General features: G+C 50.7%; 1 protein-coding gene across 25 annotated transcripts in view; it reads left to right on the forward strand.

The window, feature by feature from the left end:
• srcin1a (SRC kinase signaling inhibitor 1a) overlaps window positions 1-13,319 on the forward strand; it is a 685,230-nt gene that overhangs the window by 384,452 nt on the left and 287,459 nt on the right. The gene's annotated exons all lie outside the window — the stretch shown is intronic.

The raw sequence follows: 13,319 nt of genomic DNA on the forward strand, positions 1-13,319 counted from the left end.
CAACCCCCCCCCCCCCCCCCCCCCCCCTCCCGGTGCAGCCAACACCCCCATACAGCTAACAGCCCCCTGCAGCCACCTCTCATGCAGTCATGTTGCACACTGCACAGACACCCCTGCACAGTCAGACCCTGGAGAGTCACCTTGGGGAGCGACTCACTGTGTACAATCAGACCACATAGAATCACACTGCACAGATCCGCACAGTCACCCCATACATGGACAGGCTGCATTGGAACATGCAGTGCATGGACACACCATGCACAGAGGCACCACTATATGGACACACCACGCAGGGCCATGCTACACATACTCACTGTCATTGGCTCTCCAAGCATCCTTCTTAACAGTAAAAATTTTCGATGTGCACAAAAATACACTCCCTCCCATCCCACAAAAAGCTGAAACAACAACACATTCCTCAGCTCGCATCAGAATTCTTCAAGAGCAAGGAGGCCGCCTGTTAATAATTAAATGTTATGGAGGCTGGGTGGTGCAGTGGGTTAGAAACATCGCTTTCATCCTGGTCACTTTGGTTTGGATCCAGTCCTGATTCTTCACCCTCTGCAAACGCCTTAAACAGCTCTTGAACAGTTTCAGCTCCGATTCCCAGCGGGCAGGCATCAGGAATGTTTACTCGCTTGTAAGCAACTAATCTTATTCTTCTTCAGGTTAGGTTTGGGCTAAAGGATGAGGATTGGAGGTGGCGAGCAGTACACATTGCACGTGTTCTCCCCAGGTAGCCTGTTCTTCCTCTTTCCTCCACTTGCTCCTGGATCTGAGAGTGATTGATGTCGACACTGGAAGCAGTGGGGAGAAAGAGAGAGCGAGAAAAGCCACAACTTGAGATGGAGGATGGCGTTAGGCCGGTGCTGTGAGGATATCTCGCTGCCATCTGTCCTGTCCATCTGTGCAGCTCCTCTCCCTCCAGCCGTGCTGCTACGTGGAAGGGAGGTTTGGTGCGCAATGAGAAATTCACGTTCTATTCCTCAAATAAACAGGGATATGTGGAGTGTGTTTGTTCTGGATGTGGACACTATATAGTATTGTGTATGCAATTAATGTCCGTTCCACTTACACCCAGCACGGGCTGTCTGCCTCCCACAGCCTGTGCTGTGTCCCGTTTTGATGATCTCTCCTCCATGTGTTGAACGTAATCAGCAGAGCTCAAACCAGATGGCATATGCATCTAGAGACACCATGGTGAGATAGATGGGGGTTTGTCTTTGCACCCATCACAGGTATGTTAATGCAAATTTGAAAACCACTGAGGAAACATCCTGTGTGCTTTTTTAGCCCGCAATCCAGAAATTGTTCACAACAATCTGATACACGATCCTCTCTTGTTGCTGCATTGTGCACTGGTTAAGTTGCCATCTAACTACTTGCCCGTAGATATCGTCGTTATGGTATCCAACATTGTAACTTGTCCCCACTATCCCATTCCAAATGAAATGTTAAACATTCCATGGTCTCTACAGGTCTGCGAGTTGGAATGTTGAAACCAGACTTGGTGATGGCAATGAGAGTTCACCAACCTGGCTTGGTGCTTTGACATTGCCCAGTCCTGTGCACAAATCCATTTAGTAATAAAAGAATCCTTGTGTGAATGGGAGGTGGGTGAGATATGGGACAATTGGTTAGAGACAAGTTGGTACCTGGCATCCAATTGTCACATGGAGAGTGCACATCACTCCGAATACCATTCTGCTGGAAAGAACACAGGGACTCGAGACCGTTCAACCATTCAGTCATGGCTGATTCTAACCCCGTCCACCCACTTTGGTTCACCAATCCTTAATATCCAAACAAAAACCTAGCAATCTAAGTTTTGAAATTTTCAATAGTTTTGGGAGTGAGAAGTTCAGATTTCCCTTTGTGTGAAGACGTGCTTCCTGACACCATCCCTAAGCAGCCCAGCTCAGTTTTCACGGCCTGCCCCCTTATTCTGGAGTCTATCACAGAGGAGAAAAGGGTAAATAGGGAGAGGCTATCGACTACATTCATCATTGTAACCGCTCTTGTGAGAACGCCCCTTAAATATTGCTGCAAAGAGAGACAGGTTGCTGACACTTTTCACCGTGCACTCATCAGGACAAACACAAGAATACCAAATTTCAAACTATCACAATTTATGCTACAAGAGGAAAGGGTGCTGATGGATTGGCAAGTTGGCTCTGATTGGCTTGAGGTGCTGCCATGGCAAAAAGAACAGGGAGCTAACTATAGGCTCCTCAAGACCATGGGTTATTCAAAAAAGGTGCAAAGCTTGAACACATTCCTTTTGTTTGCAGAGAATGGGTCCCTGTGTATAAATGTGTGTCACTTCTGGCAAGCGCGACTGAGCCACTTTACGATTGTCTTAAATTGGTTGTTAGTGTAGCTATTAGCGCACTCAGGATTGTTCAGCAAGTGCTGCCCAATCAGTAAATGTTTTGTTTGTGTTTTGCAAGGTGGGCTGGTTGAGTTTGTTCTGTACTCTGCCTGCTTTGAATAACAGAAGGAACGTGTTTGATGGGAAAATCTTCAGCAACACATCTCCCTTTTCATCAATGTTTAAGTTCTGTACGACCAAGTGACTGTCCATCCCCTCACCTTCTAGTCTCAAGAAAATGCAAGCTTCATCTTTACAGCTCGTTTTCATAATTTAACCCTTTGGCCCAGTCAGCATTATACGTTCACCATCGGGTGAATCTGCACTGCACACCCTCCAAGGCCAATATAGTTTCCCCCTGGTGCACTGTCCAGAACTGAATTGCGTGCACTCTAAATGAGGTTTAATCAGACAACTACAGCACAATTTCCACCCCTCTGTAATCCGAGAACCTGTCCTGCATGAGAATCTCCTGGTAATATTTCAATAATAGTCCTGTCACAACAATGTGGGTGCTCCAGTTGTATGTGAGAGTGGTTGTTGCTAACTGGGGAAAGGTTCAGGCATTATTCTTGGGTAGATATAAGAACAGATTCCCCCTGTGTGTGGGCAATGGCGCAAATGGACACTGCCTGTGTTCTCTGGGTTCTGTGAAGACACTTGATTTAGGAAAGACTGGTTCCAGATTCCTCCTTTTGTTCAGTGAATGATCAGGGAGTCATAACATCCCCAGCCTCGAAAGGGCTAATTATATAAACAGGCTCATTCGCAACACCCTTGGCTGACCTTCCTCTGGCTATTAGTGTGGTGGCGATAATAACCCCTTTAGCATATATGGGTATAGTACGTGTTACAACAGGATTCATTCAAGTCTTTATGCAAGTGTCACTTCTTGATTATATTGTCCAGACATATTTTGCGGAGATTTACTCCATGCCAGAGCTGCAGTGATAACATTGATCAGCAACGTCAATGCACCACCCTCAAGAGTCATGTGTCACATCTTACCCAATAAGCTCCTTTCAGTCATTAGTCCCTGTTCCGCCAATCTCTCTGACCCACCCAGTGCAGGTCACTGGGAAGGAATGGATTTCCCGTTGAGGGCATGTCCTTATCGTGGGAAATGGATTTTCCAGCCGAAACAGAGAATGGAAAATCCTGGAAGCCTTCTATTGGACATGCCTGCTGTTGGTATGTGTGAAGGATTTCGTACCGCTCAGTGAACACTGCTTCCTGGCATGTTTTCCATTGAATTCAGTGTCAACCTTTATCACAGGAAGAGATATTGATACAGGAAGAGATTTTTTGGACACTTAAGGGCAATTTATCATGGCCAATCCACCTGACCTGCGCATCTTTGGACTGTGGGAGGAAACCGGAGCACCCGGAGGAAACCCACGCAGACACGGGGAGAACGTGCAGACTCCGCACAGACAGAGGCCCAAGCCGGGAATCGAACCTGGGACCCCAGAGCTGTGAAGCAACTGTGCTAACCACTATGCTACTGTACTGTAGTGTGGGTATTCCAGAGCTCGAGTTCCAAGCAACTGAAGCCACAGCCTCCAATGCTGGAGCAATTTTAATAGGAAATGTACAAGAGGCTCGAATGATCGAGGTTGTGGGGCCAGGCGAGGTAACAGAGAAAGAGGGTCAAGGCTGTTGAAGAATTTGAAAACTTACCCCTGAGTCTATTCCTGCTTGATGTCAGGAAGTCTTCACTTCCCAACATGAACGCTATCAAAACTCTGCTATTGCACTGAAAGACAAGAGAGAACTAGGCCTGAATATTTTGAATGGTGAGGTCTCCCTTCCCACCATCTGAAGAGCTGGTGGGGACACATCCCCATCTGACCACCTGCAGCCATTTCACACTCGAAAGATTGATAATTACCGGTGGGTGGGACTTCCACCCTCACTCTGCTGTTTGTCCTGACTTAAAGAGCTATTAGCCAATCCCACTGGCCATCAGCTCCCTCATCTCTGTAGCGACAGGTGCTGCAGGGGACAAAAGAGGAATTGCTTCAATCTACCAGAGCCTAAAGCCTGGGACCAGACAGCAAAGTGCCCAAAAAAGGATAGGTGGGGCTACTTGGATAGGGTGGAGGTGTAGGGATAGAGTGGAGCTGTGGGCTTGGGCAGGGTGCTCTTTCCATTTACCGAATGGTCTTCTGCACTGTAAATTCTATAGGGGCAGGAAAAGGTCGTGGCGGGGAGGGGGGGGGGGTTCGGGGTTTTGGAGGTGAGGCCTTGGAGTGGGAGGGTAGACCAGATTGGAGTGGGGGGGGCGGGGATTGCAGTCACAAGGAGGCTTCTAATGGAGGTGCTGTCCTCCCCCCTTGCCCAAGACCTAAGCTCTTTTGTTTTCAGGCTTGTCCCATGCCAAATAAACCCGCTCGCCAGCCTAATGAGACTGAGTGGGAAACTGCCCGAAGTGACCAATAATTGCCCATTTAAGGACCTCCTTTGAGGCAAAGGTGGGTGGTCCATTCAAGGACTTGCCTGTCCCAGTGTAAAATCTCTTTGAGATCGGGGTGGGTATCCCATTCCTTCAATTTAATTCCATCTCCCTTCCCCCCCCTCCTACCCAAAAAACCCACCGCTGGAGAAAGTGTGAAACTCAGTCCAGCTCCATGCTTTTACACTCAAGTAACATGGTTGGCTTAAGGGACCCATTGGGAAAGGAGGAGACCATTCTGCCCTTTGAACCCATTCTGCCATTCAATGAGATCAAGGCTGATCTGTGACCTAACTCCATATGCCCATATTTGCCCCATGTCCCTTAATACCATCAGCCAACAAAAACCTGTCAATCTCCGAATGCAAAAATAACAATTCATTTTACATTAACGGCTGTTTACAGAAGAGCATTCCAAACTTCTGCCAGCTGTTTTTCTTGTCCCAGATGTGATGTCTTAATCTCCTGTAGTCTGTTTTTTTTTAAAAAACAGGGAAAAGACATATTGGTTTAGATATTCCTCTGTAACCGAAGTTAAACCAGGTACCATAGCAGCTGAAAATGAGTTTTCCACCCCCCCCCCCTTTCCCCTCCCAGTAGGACGGTCCCTTTGCCCTCCTCTGGGTAAATGTTGGTGGGCACTGGTGGACCTGGAGATGTTCCTTTTTTGCCAATTGGTGTTCCGCGAGAGTAGCAGTTACCTCTGGCCGATCACTGGCAATCCCCTATAGTGTGTGTTGTGATATACACCAGTATATCATGGTGCAGACACACACTGATGGGCATGCAGTGGGACCAATCAGCATACACAACACTGCAGCCAATCACCAGTGAGAGCACACTCACTATAAAGACAGGGGACAGGAGAGTTCCCGCTCATTCTAGTAGCAGCCAGCTCAGAGCACAGAGCTCACAGCCTGCAACACAGACATTCACCATGTGCTGAGTGCATCACCTGGTTAGGACTAGGCAAGGGTGAACAGTTGAAGCTGGTATTGCATTTACCCACAGTTCAAGTATGTTAATATAGTTAACCTCATAATAAAATAGAGTTGCACCACTTCCAGTGTTGGTGACCTGTTTGTGATCCAGAACACGCAACACATCATGGTACAAGGAGTGGTTGCATACTAGCACTTCTGAGACCCACCTGCAACTAATCAGCATTCCGGCATCCTGAAGTATGGAGAACATCAACCCGCCGCCGCCGCTCCGCATCACCGGCAATCTCGGGGTCAATTGGAAGATTTTTAAACAGCGCTTCCGGCTCTTCCTCGAAGCCACGGACAGGGAGAACACCTCGGACACCAGGAAGATTGCTCTGCTCCTCTCCACGGCCGGGCAACACGCCATCCACATCTTCAACTCCGTCACATTCGCAGACGGCGAGGACAAGAAAAAGTACAAGACGGTTCTCCTCAAACTCGATACCCACTTCAGCATAGAGGTCAATGAAAGCTTCGAAAGATACCTGTTCCAGCAGCGCTTGCAGGGCAAGGACGAGCCTTTCCAATCCTTTTTAACACACCTCCGCATCCTTGCGCAGTCCTGCGGCTACGGGCCCACCTCCGACTCCATGATACGCGACCAGATCGTATTTGGTGTTCTGTTGGACCCCCTGCGTCAGCAGCTCCTCAAAATTAAGCAACGCACCCTAGCGACTGCCATCAAGACCTGTGTCCTGCATGAAAATGCCACCACCAGCCGGTACTCCCACATACAGGCGGCTGAAACGGCGCGGCAAGGCCCCCACGAGGCGGAACGGGTCCAAACAATTGAACACCTCCAAGGCTGCAGCCTGGATGAGGGCGGCCATTTCGCAGCTTTTCACGGCCTCCCGCGCTTGTACGCACCAAACGAGGGGACGGTGACGTGGAGGAACGGCACCACGCAGGACCGCACCGCGCATGCGCGGTGGCGCAACGAGCGTACTGACATCACGACGTGCGGCAACTGTGGCTCCACCCATTTAAAGCGGCAATGTCCTGAAAAATCTCGACAATGTCTACGATGTGGCAGACTTGGCCACTATGCTGCCTGCTGTCGAGCAGCTCAGCCTGCCAACTCCCATCGCTTCAGCCAGCCTCGCAGGAACGTTCGGGCAATTCAACCCACGGTCACAGAGTCCGATTCCGACTTCCCGCAGATCAGTGACACCGAGGACCCGAGGGAGCCTTTTCGAGTCGCTGTTATAACAAAGAACAGGCTGTCCCCAAATCAAAACCACCAGCCGCTGTCGGTGCACAGCATTGATCCAGACGACGAGTGGTGTGCCACCCTGACGGTCAACCGATCCCAGATACGATTCCGCCTGGACACTGGTGCCTCTGCTAATCTCCTAGCGTGGTCAGACTTTCAGACCCTTGGGGTTAAACCAACCATTCTTCTGTCGACCTACCAACTAGTGGGCTACAATGGCAACGTCATTCCTACTACCGGTTCATGCCAACTCGAAGTGACGCACAACTCGCAAAAAGCCATTCTTCCCTTCGAGATCGTGGGTTCCTCGAAGGACTCTCAAACTCCTAGACCTCGTTCAACAAGTACACTCTCTCTCTCCAGAGGACACGTCGCAACTTAATGCCATCATCGACCAGCACCGCGACGTTTTCGAAGGCATGGGCACACTTCCATACACTTACAAAATCCTGCTCAAACAAGACGCCATGCCTGTGGTTCATGCACCTCGCAGAGTCCCAGCACCCCTCAAGGACCACCTCAAGCAGCAGCTGCAGGACCTCCAGGATCAAGGAGTGCTCTCCAGAGTGACGGAACCAACCGACTGGGTCAGTTCCATGGTGTGCGTAAAGAAGCCTTCTGGCGAGCTCCAGATCTGCATTGTCCCAAAGGATCTGAATCGCAACATAATGAGGGAGCATTACCCTAACCCCAAGCGCGAGGAGATCACGTGCGAGATGGCTCGGGCCAACATCTTCACCAAACTTGACGCCTCGAAAGGATTCTGGCAAATTCAACTAGACAGGTCCAGCAGGAAGCTGCGTACCTTTAATACCCCGTTTGGCAGATACTGCTACAACAGGATGCCGTTTGGGATTATATCGGCATCAGAAGTATTCCACCGGATCATGGAGCAAATGATGGAGGGCATTGAGGGTGTGCGCGTCTATGTTGAACACATCATCATTTGGTCCACCACCCCGCAGGAGTATATCAGTCGCCTCCAGCGCGTTTTCAAACGAATACGGGACCAAGGCCTTCGCCTCAACAGAGCCAAATGTTCCTTCGGCCAGACGGAACTCAAGTTCCTAGGGGACCACATCTCCCAGTTGGGTGTGCGGCCGGATGCGGACAAGGTGGCAGCCATCACGGCCATGCAGAAGCCAGCGGATAAGAAGGCAGTCCTCCAATTTTTGGGCATGGTCAACTTCCTGGGGAAGTACATCCCCAACCTCACCTCCCATACCATAGCTCTCCGGAACCTGGTCAGGAAGATGACAGGCTTCCAATGGCTTCCCGCCCACCAACGCGAATGGGAGGAGCTTAAGACCAAGCTTACCACGGCCCCGGTATTGGCATTTTTTGATCCCACGAAGGAAACAAAAATTTCAACGGATGCCAGCCAATCCGGCATTGGGGCGGTGCTCCTGCAACGCGATGAGGCCTCATCATGGGCCCCCGTTGCATATGCGTCATGTGCCATGACCCCCACAGAACAGCGCTACGCGCAGATCGAAAAGGAGTGCCTGGGCCTGTTGACTGGGGTAAACAAATTTCATGATTACGTGTACAGCCTCCCCCAATTCACTGTCGAGACTGACCATCGCCCGCTGGTCAACATTATACAAAAAGACCTGAATGATATGACCCCTCGCCTCCAGCGCATTCTGCTTAAACTCCGGCGGTACGATTTCCAGCTCCTGTACACCCCAGGCAAGGACCTGATCATAGCTGACGCTCTGTCCAGGGCAGTCAACACCCCGTGTGACCCAGAGGAGTTTGTCTGCCAGGTTGACGCCCATGTGGCCTTCACGGCCTCCAACCTGCCGGCCACGGATGAACGCCTTATCCACATTCGCCGCGAGACTGCGGCTGACCCCCTGCTACAGCGTGTCATGCGCCACATGACGGACGGGTGGCTCAAGGGCCAATGCCCGCAGTTCTACAATATCAGAAACTATCTGGCAGTAGTCGATGGTGTCCTCCTGAAGCTGGACCACATCGTGATCCCGCACAGCATGCGCCAGCTCATTTTGGAACAGCTACACGAGGGCCATCTTGGCATGGAGAAGTGCCGCCGACGGGCCCGAGAGGCTGTGTACTGGCCCGGCATCAATGAGGACATCGCCAACACAGTGCTCAGCTGCCCCACCTGTCAGCGGTTCCAGCCGGCCCAACCACGTGAGACCCTACAGCCCCATGAGTTGGTCACGTCCCCTTGGTCTAAGGTAGGCGTTGACCTGTTCCATGTGTTCGGCAGGGACTATGTTCTGATTGTAGACTATTTTTCGAACTACCCGGAGGTTGTACGCCTGCACGACATCACATCATCGGCTGTTATCCGAGCCTGCAAGGAGACCTTTGCTCGTCACGGCATCCCACTCACTGTGATGTCGGACAATGGCCCCTGCTTCGCGAGCCAGGAATGGTCCAACTTTGACAGCAGGTACAACTTTGTGCATGTGACATCCAGTCCCCTGCACCCCCAATCCAATGGCAAAGCGGAAAAGGGCGTCCACATCGTCAAACGGCTCCTCTGCAAGGCTGCCGATGCAGGATCCGACTTCTACCTCGCCTTGCTGGCCTATCGTTCGGCCCCACTGTCCACGGGCCTGTCGCCAGCCCAGCTGCTCATGGGTCGCACCCTCAGGACGATGGTGCCGTCCATTCACGTCCCAGACCTCGACCATGTTCCGGTCCTTCAGCGGATGCAACAGTCTCGTGCACAACACAAGGCGGCGCATGACGCTCGGGCGACTGATCTCCCTGCTCTGGCGCCGGATGACAACGTCCGCATCCATCTTCCGGAAGGTGGCTGGCCTGCAACCTGCTGTGGTTCTTCGGCAGGTTTCCCCCCCCCCCCCCCGCTCGTTCCTGGTTCGTCTGCCAGATGGTTCCATTCGCCGCCGCAATCGGCGTGCCCTTCGTCTCGTTCCACGCTCGCTACGTGATCCTCCACCGGTGCCACGCCCTCCTGTTGTTCCCAAACCGGACTATGTGGAGATTCCGAATACTCTGCATCCTCCTCACTCTGCCGTGGCCCAGCCCGTTCCTCAGCCGGTGGCTCCTGACCCACCCTTGAGGCGGTCAACCAGAATTCGTCGCCCACCTCAGAGACTTGACTTATGAGTTTTACGATGTTGGACTCTTTGATCTGTTCTGTTATCCTGTTTCATCGTTCCAGTAGTTTGTATATAATGTTCATTTCGCTGTTGGTGTGACACCCTGTTTCTCTGCACCAGGCACCTTCCCGTGTAAATAGATTAGCCTCATGTACATAGTCATGTAAATAACACGCATACATATAGTCTGGTACATTCGCTACACAATATTTATTGTCACGCAGGCACATGTTCTTTATATAAAAGGGGGAATGTCATAATATACACCAGTATATCATGGCGCAGACACACACACACACACACACAGTGATGGGCATGCAGTGGTACCAATCACCAGTGAGAGCACACGCACTATAAAGACAGGGGACAGGAGAGTTCCCGCTCATTCGAGTAGCAGCTAGCTAGGAGCACAGAGCTCACAGCCTGCAACACAGACATTCACCATGTGCTGAGTGCATCACCTGTTTAGGACTAGGCAAGGGTCAACAGTTAAAGCTGGTATTGCATTTACCCCCAGTTCAAGTATGTTAATATAGTTAACCTTATAATAAAATAGAGTTGCACCACTTCCAGTGTTGGTGACCTGTTTGTGATCCAGAACACCCAACACATCTGTGGGGAGGGGGTCTCTGTATATCCGTCTGCTCCGCTCCGTCCAGAATTATCCCTTAAACAGACCTTCTGAAGACTTTGGCCTTCAGTGAACATATTTCCGAAACCTTCGGAGCTCCTGCAGTGCCACTCCCTTTCAGAGTGTCTCGCGCACCAGCTGGCCTGAGAAAGCTGCTTGGATTTCTTCCTCTGCAGTGTGGGCCTTGGTGAGATAGATTTGTGATTCCACCCAGTGTCCATCCAGCAAACAGAATGAGGGGTGAGGAGGAAACTGGGCCCGTTCAACATCCACAGACCAAACCGCCCCCTCCCCGCCGCTCCTGCCTCCCCCAACACCCCGATTGTGAAACAGACCATTGAATGTGAGCCAATGGAATGTTGGCCTTTATTAAGGGGGGTGGATTTGGTGAGATCACAGCTGGAGTAAAGCACACCGGTTTGGTCACCTGACTTGAGGAGGGACCGACTCGCATTGGAAGCTGTTCTGAGAAGGTTCGCTCGGCTGAATTCTGGGGAGTGGGGTCTGCCTTATGAAGAAAGATTTAGCAGAATGGACGTAAGCTCATTGGGGTTTAGAGGAATGAGAGGCGATCTTACTGAAACATATAAGATTCTGGGGCAGTGGGCGGGGGAAGGTGGGTGCTTGACAGGATGGATGTTGAGAGCATTTTGCCCCTATTGCGGAATCGAGAACCCGGGACACAGTTTGAAAGATGTTTCCGATTTAAGATGGAGATGAGGAGGAATTTTCTCTCCCAGACGGTCAGTAATGTTTGAAATTCTGGACTTCCAGTCTGAGACCGCACTTACCGTTGTTTCCCTCACTGAGAGGAGCGAGGCTCGTGAGTGCAGGAAGAGATTGGGGTGTCATTTTAAAATGCCACCCTGATCACCCTACCCTCCACCGCAGCCACTGGACGTCTCTGTTTACGGGGTCCTCGAGCCCCAAGCGTCGATTTAACGGCTCCGTCGCATCACCGAGTTGGGAGCGCGAGGGTGCTCGACCCTCGCCATCGTCCCGGTTTCAAGTCCCTTCTCCAGGATGAGCTCAAAAATCAGAGCTGCCCCTTCAAGGCCGGGAGTGCTGCGTTGTTAGAGGTGCCGTCTTTCAGTTCAGGTGTTGAACCGAGGCCACATGTGTCTGGAAGGATGTCAAAGAGCACGTGGCAGTATGTCCGAGAAGAGCGGTGACCTCCACGGTGCCCTCGCCGTGATGTATTCCCCAATCAACAATAGAGTATCTGGTCATTATCACACTGCTCTTTGTGGAGCTTGCTGCGTTTCCATTGGCTGCTCTTTCCTGTAATACACCAATGGCCACACTTCAGAAAGCTTTTCACTGGTTGTAAAACGCTTTTGAGACATTAGCTGATTGTGAGGTTTTTCTCTTTAACACGAGAGCCAAATTAAACCCGAGGACGACAGACAGTTACTCTGAGCAAACCCGAGCGTATCCCTCTTTATGTAGATGATGTCAGCTCCTCCTGCTCAGCACACTCGCCCCTTTTCAGCAACCAGTGCCTGTACACTGGGGACAATGAGAGCAGATTAAACTGTGGGGGGTTTAATTTGTAGCCAACAGTGATGCTCTTGTCTCTGTGAGATTCTCAGCCAGACAGAGCGGGGTTCCTGCTGTGAGCAGCACAAAGAGCAGAGAATAGTCCGCGGTCCGCCCGCCTTGTGGCCCCTGACCTCCGGCAGACTGAGTTTCTGTCCAATAAAAGTGATGACAGCCTTTTATTTTTTTCTTTGCCTTTTTAACGGTTGGAAAATCCCAGGTGACGGGTCAAGGTTAAGAGACCGAAAGAGGAAAGGTGACTGACACAGGGCTGTCTGGCACATCAACACTGGACCAAGGGTGTCCTACCTATGACCTTCAAACTCAGTTCAGCCCCAATCTCTGACGCACAGGCTCTTGAGCAACTTGGCCTTATTCAGTGATTTGAATGATATGGTCCTGGGCAATTTAGAAAGAGCGGGTTTTAGTTCCGTTGCCTCAATAGTGAATAAGCCCCGGGTCCAGACAGCAAGATCTGCGGGACCTAGGAAGCTGAGAAAATGATGCGGAATTAAGCCATTCAGCTCCTGAAGTCTGGCTCTTGTATCTGAACTGTGACCTAAATTCACCTTTACTCCATATCCCTTAATAACTGGTTAACAAAATTTTAATTCTGGATTGATGGATTTAACAATGGACTTAGCAACAGCTGCCATTTGTGGAAGAGGATTTCAGATGTTCCCACTTTTTGCATGTAGACTTGGTCTTAAAGTTGAGATCATTTTGCGGGTCAGGGATGTGACGAGATGGGTAGTTATTCCAGAGATGGTTCAGGCACAATGGCCACGTGCTGTGATCTACAATTCTGAGTCCCAGAGATCTCATGGCATTCAAAGAGGACCATTTGTTTTGTACAGCACATTTCACAAGCTCAGGGTTCACAGTCCATGGCATGAGGTTGCTCGAAAATGTCGAAAAGCAACAGTCCGTTTGCTCACAGCAAGCTCCCCAGAAAAGCAACGTGACAACGACCAGATCATCTGTTTCGGTGATTTTCGTTGAGCGACAAATATTGGCCTCAAC

The sequence above is a fragment of the Scyliorhinus torazame genome, chromosome 21 (genome assembly GCF_047496885.1).
Source record: "Scyliorhinus torazame isolate Kashiwa2021f chromosome 21, sScyTor2.1, whole genome shotgun sequence".
Taxonomy (NCBI): domain Eukaryota; kingdom Metazoa; phylum Chordata; class Chondrichthyes; order Carcharhiniformes; family Scyliorhinidae; genus Scyliorhinus; species Scyliorhinus torazame.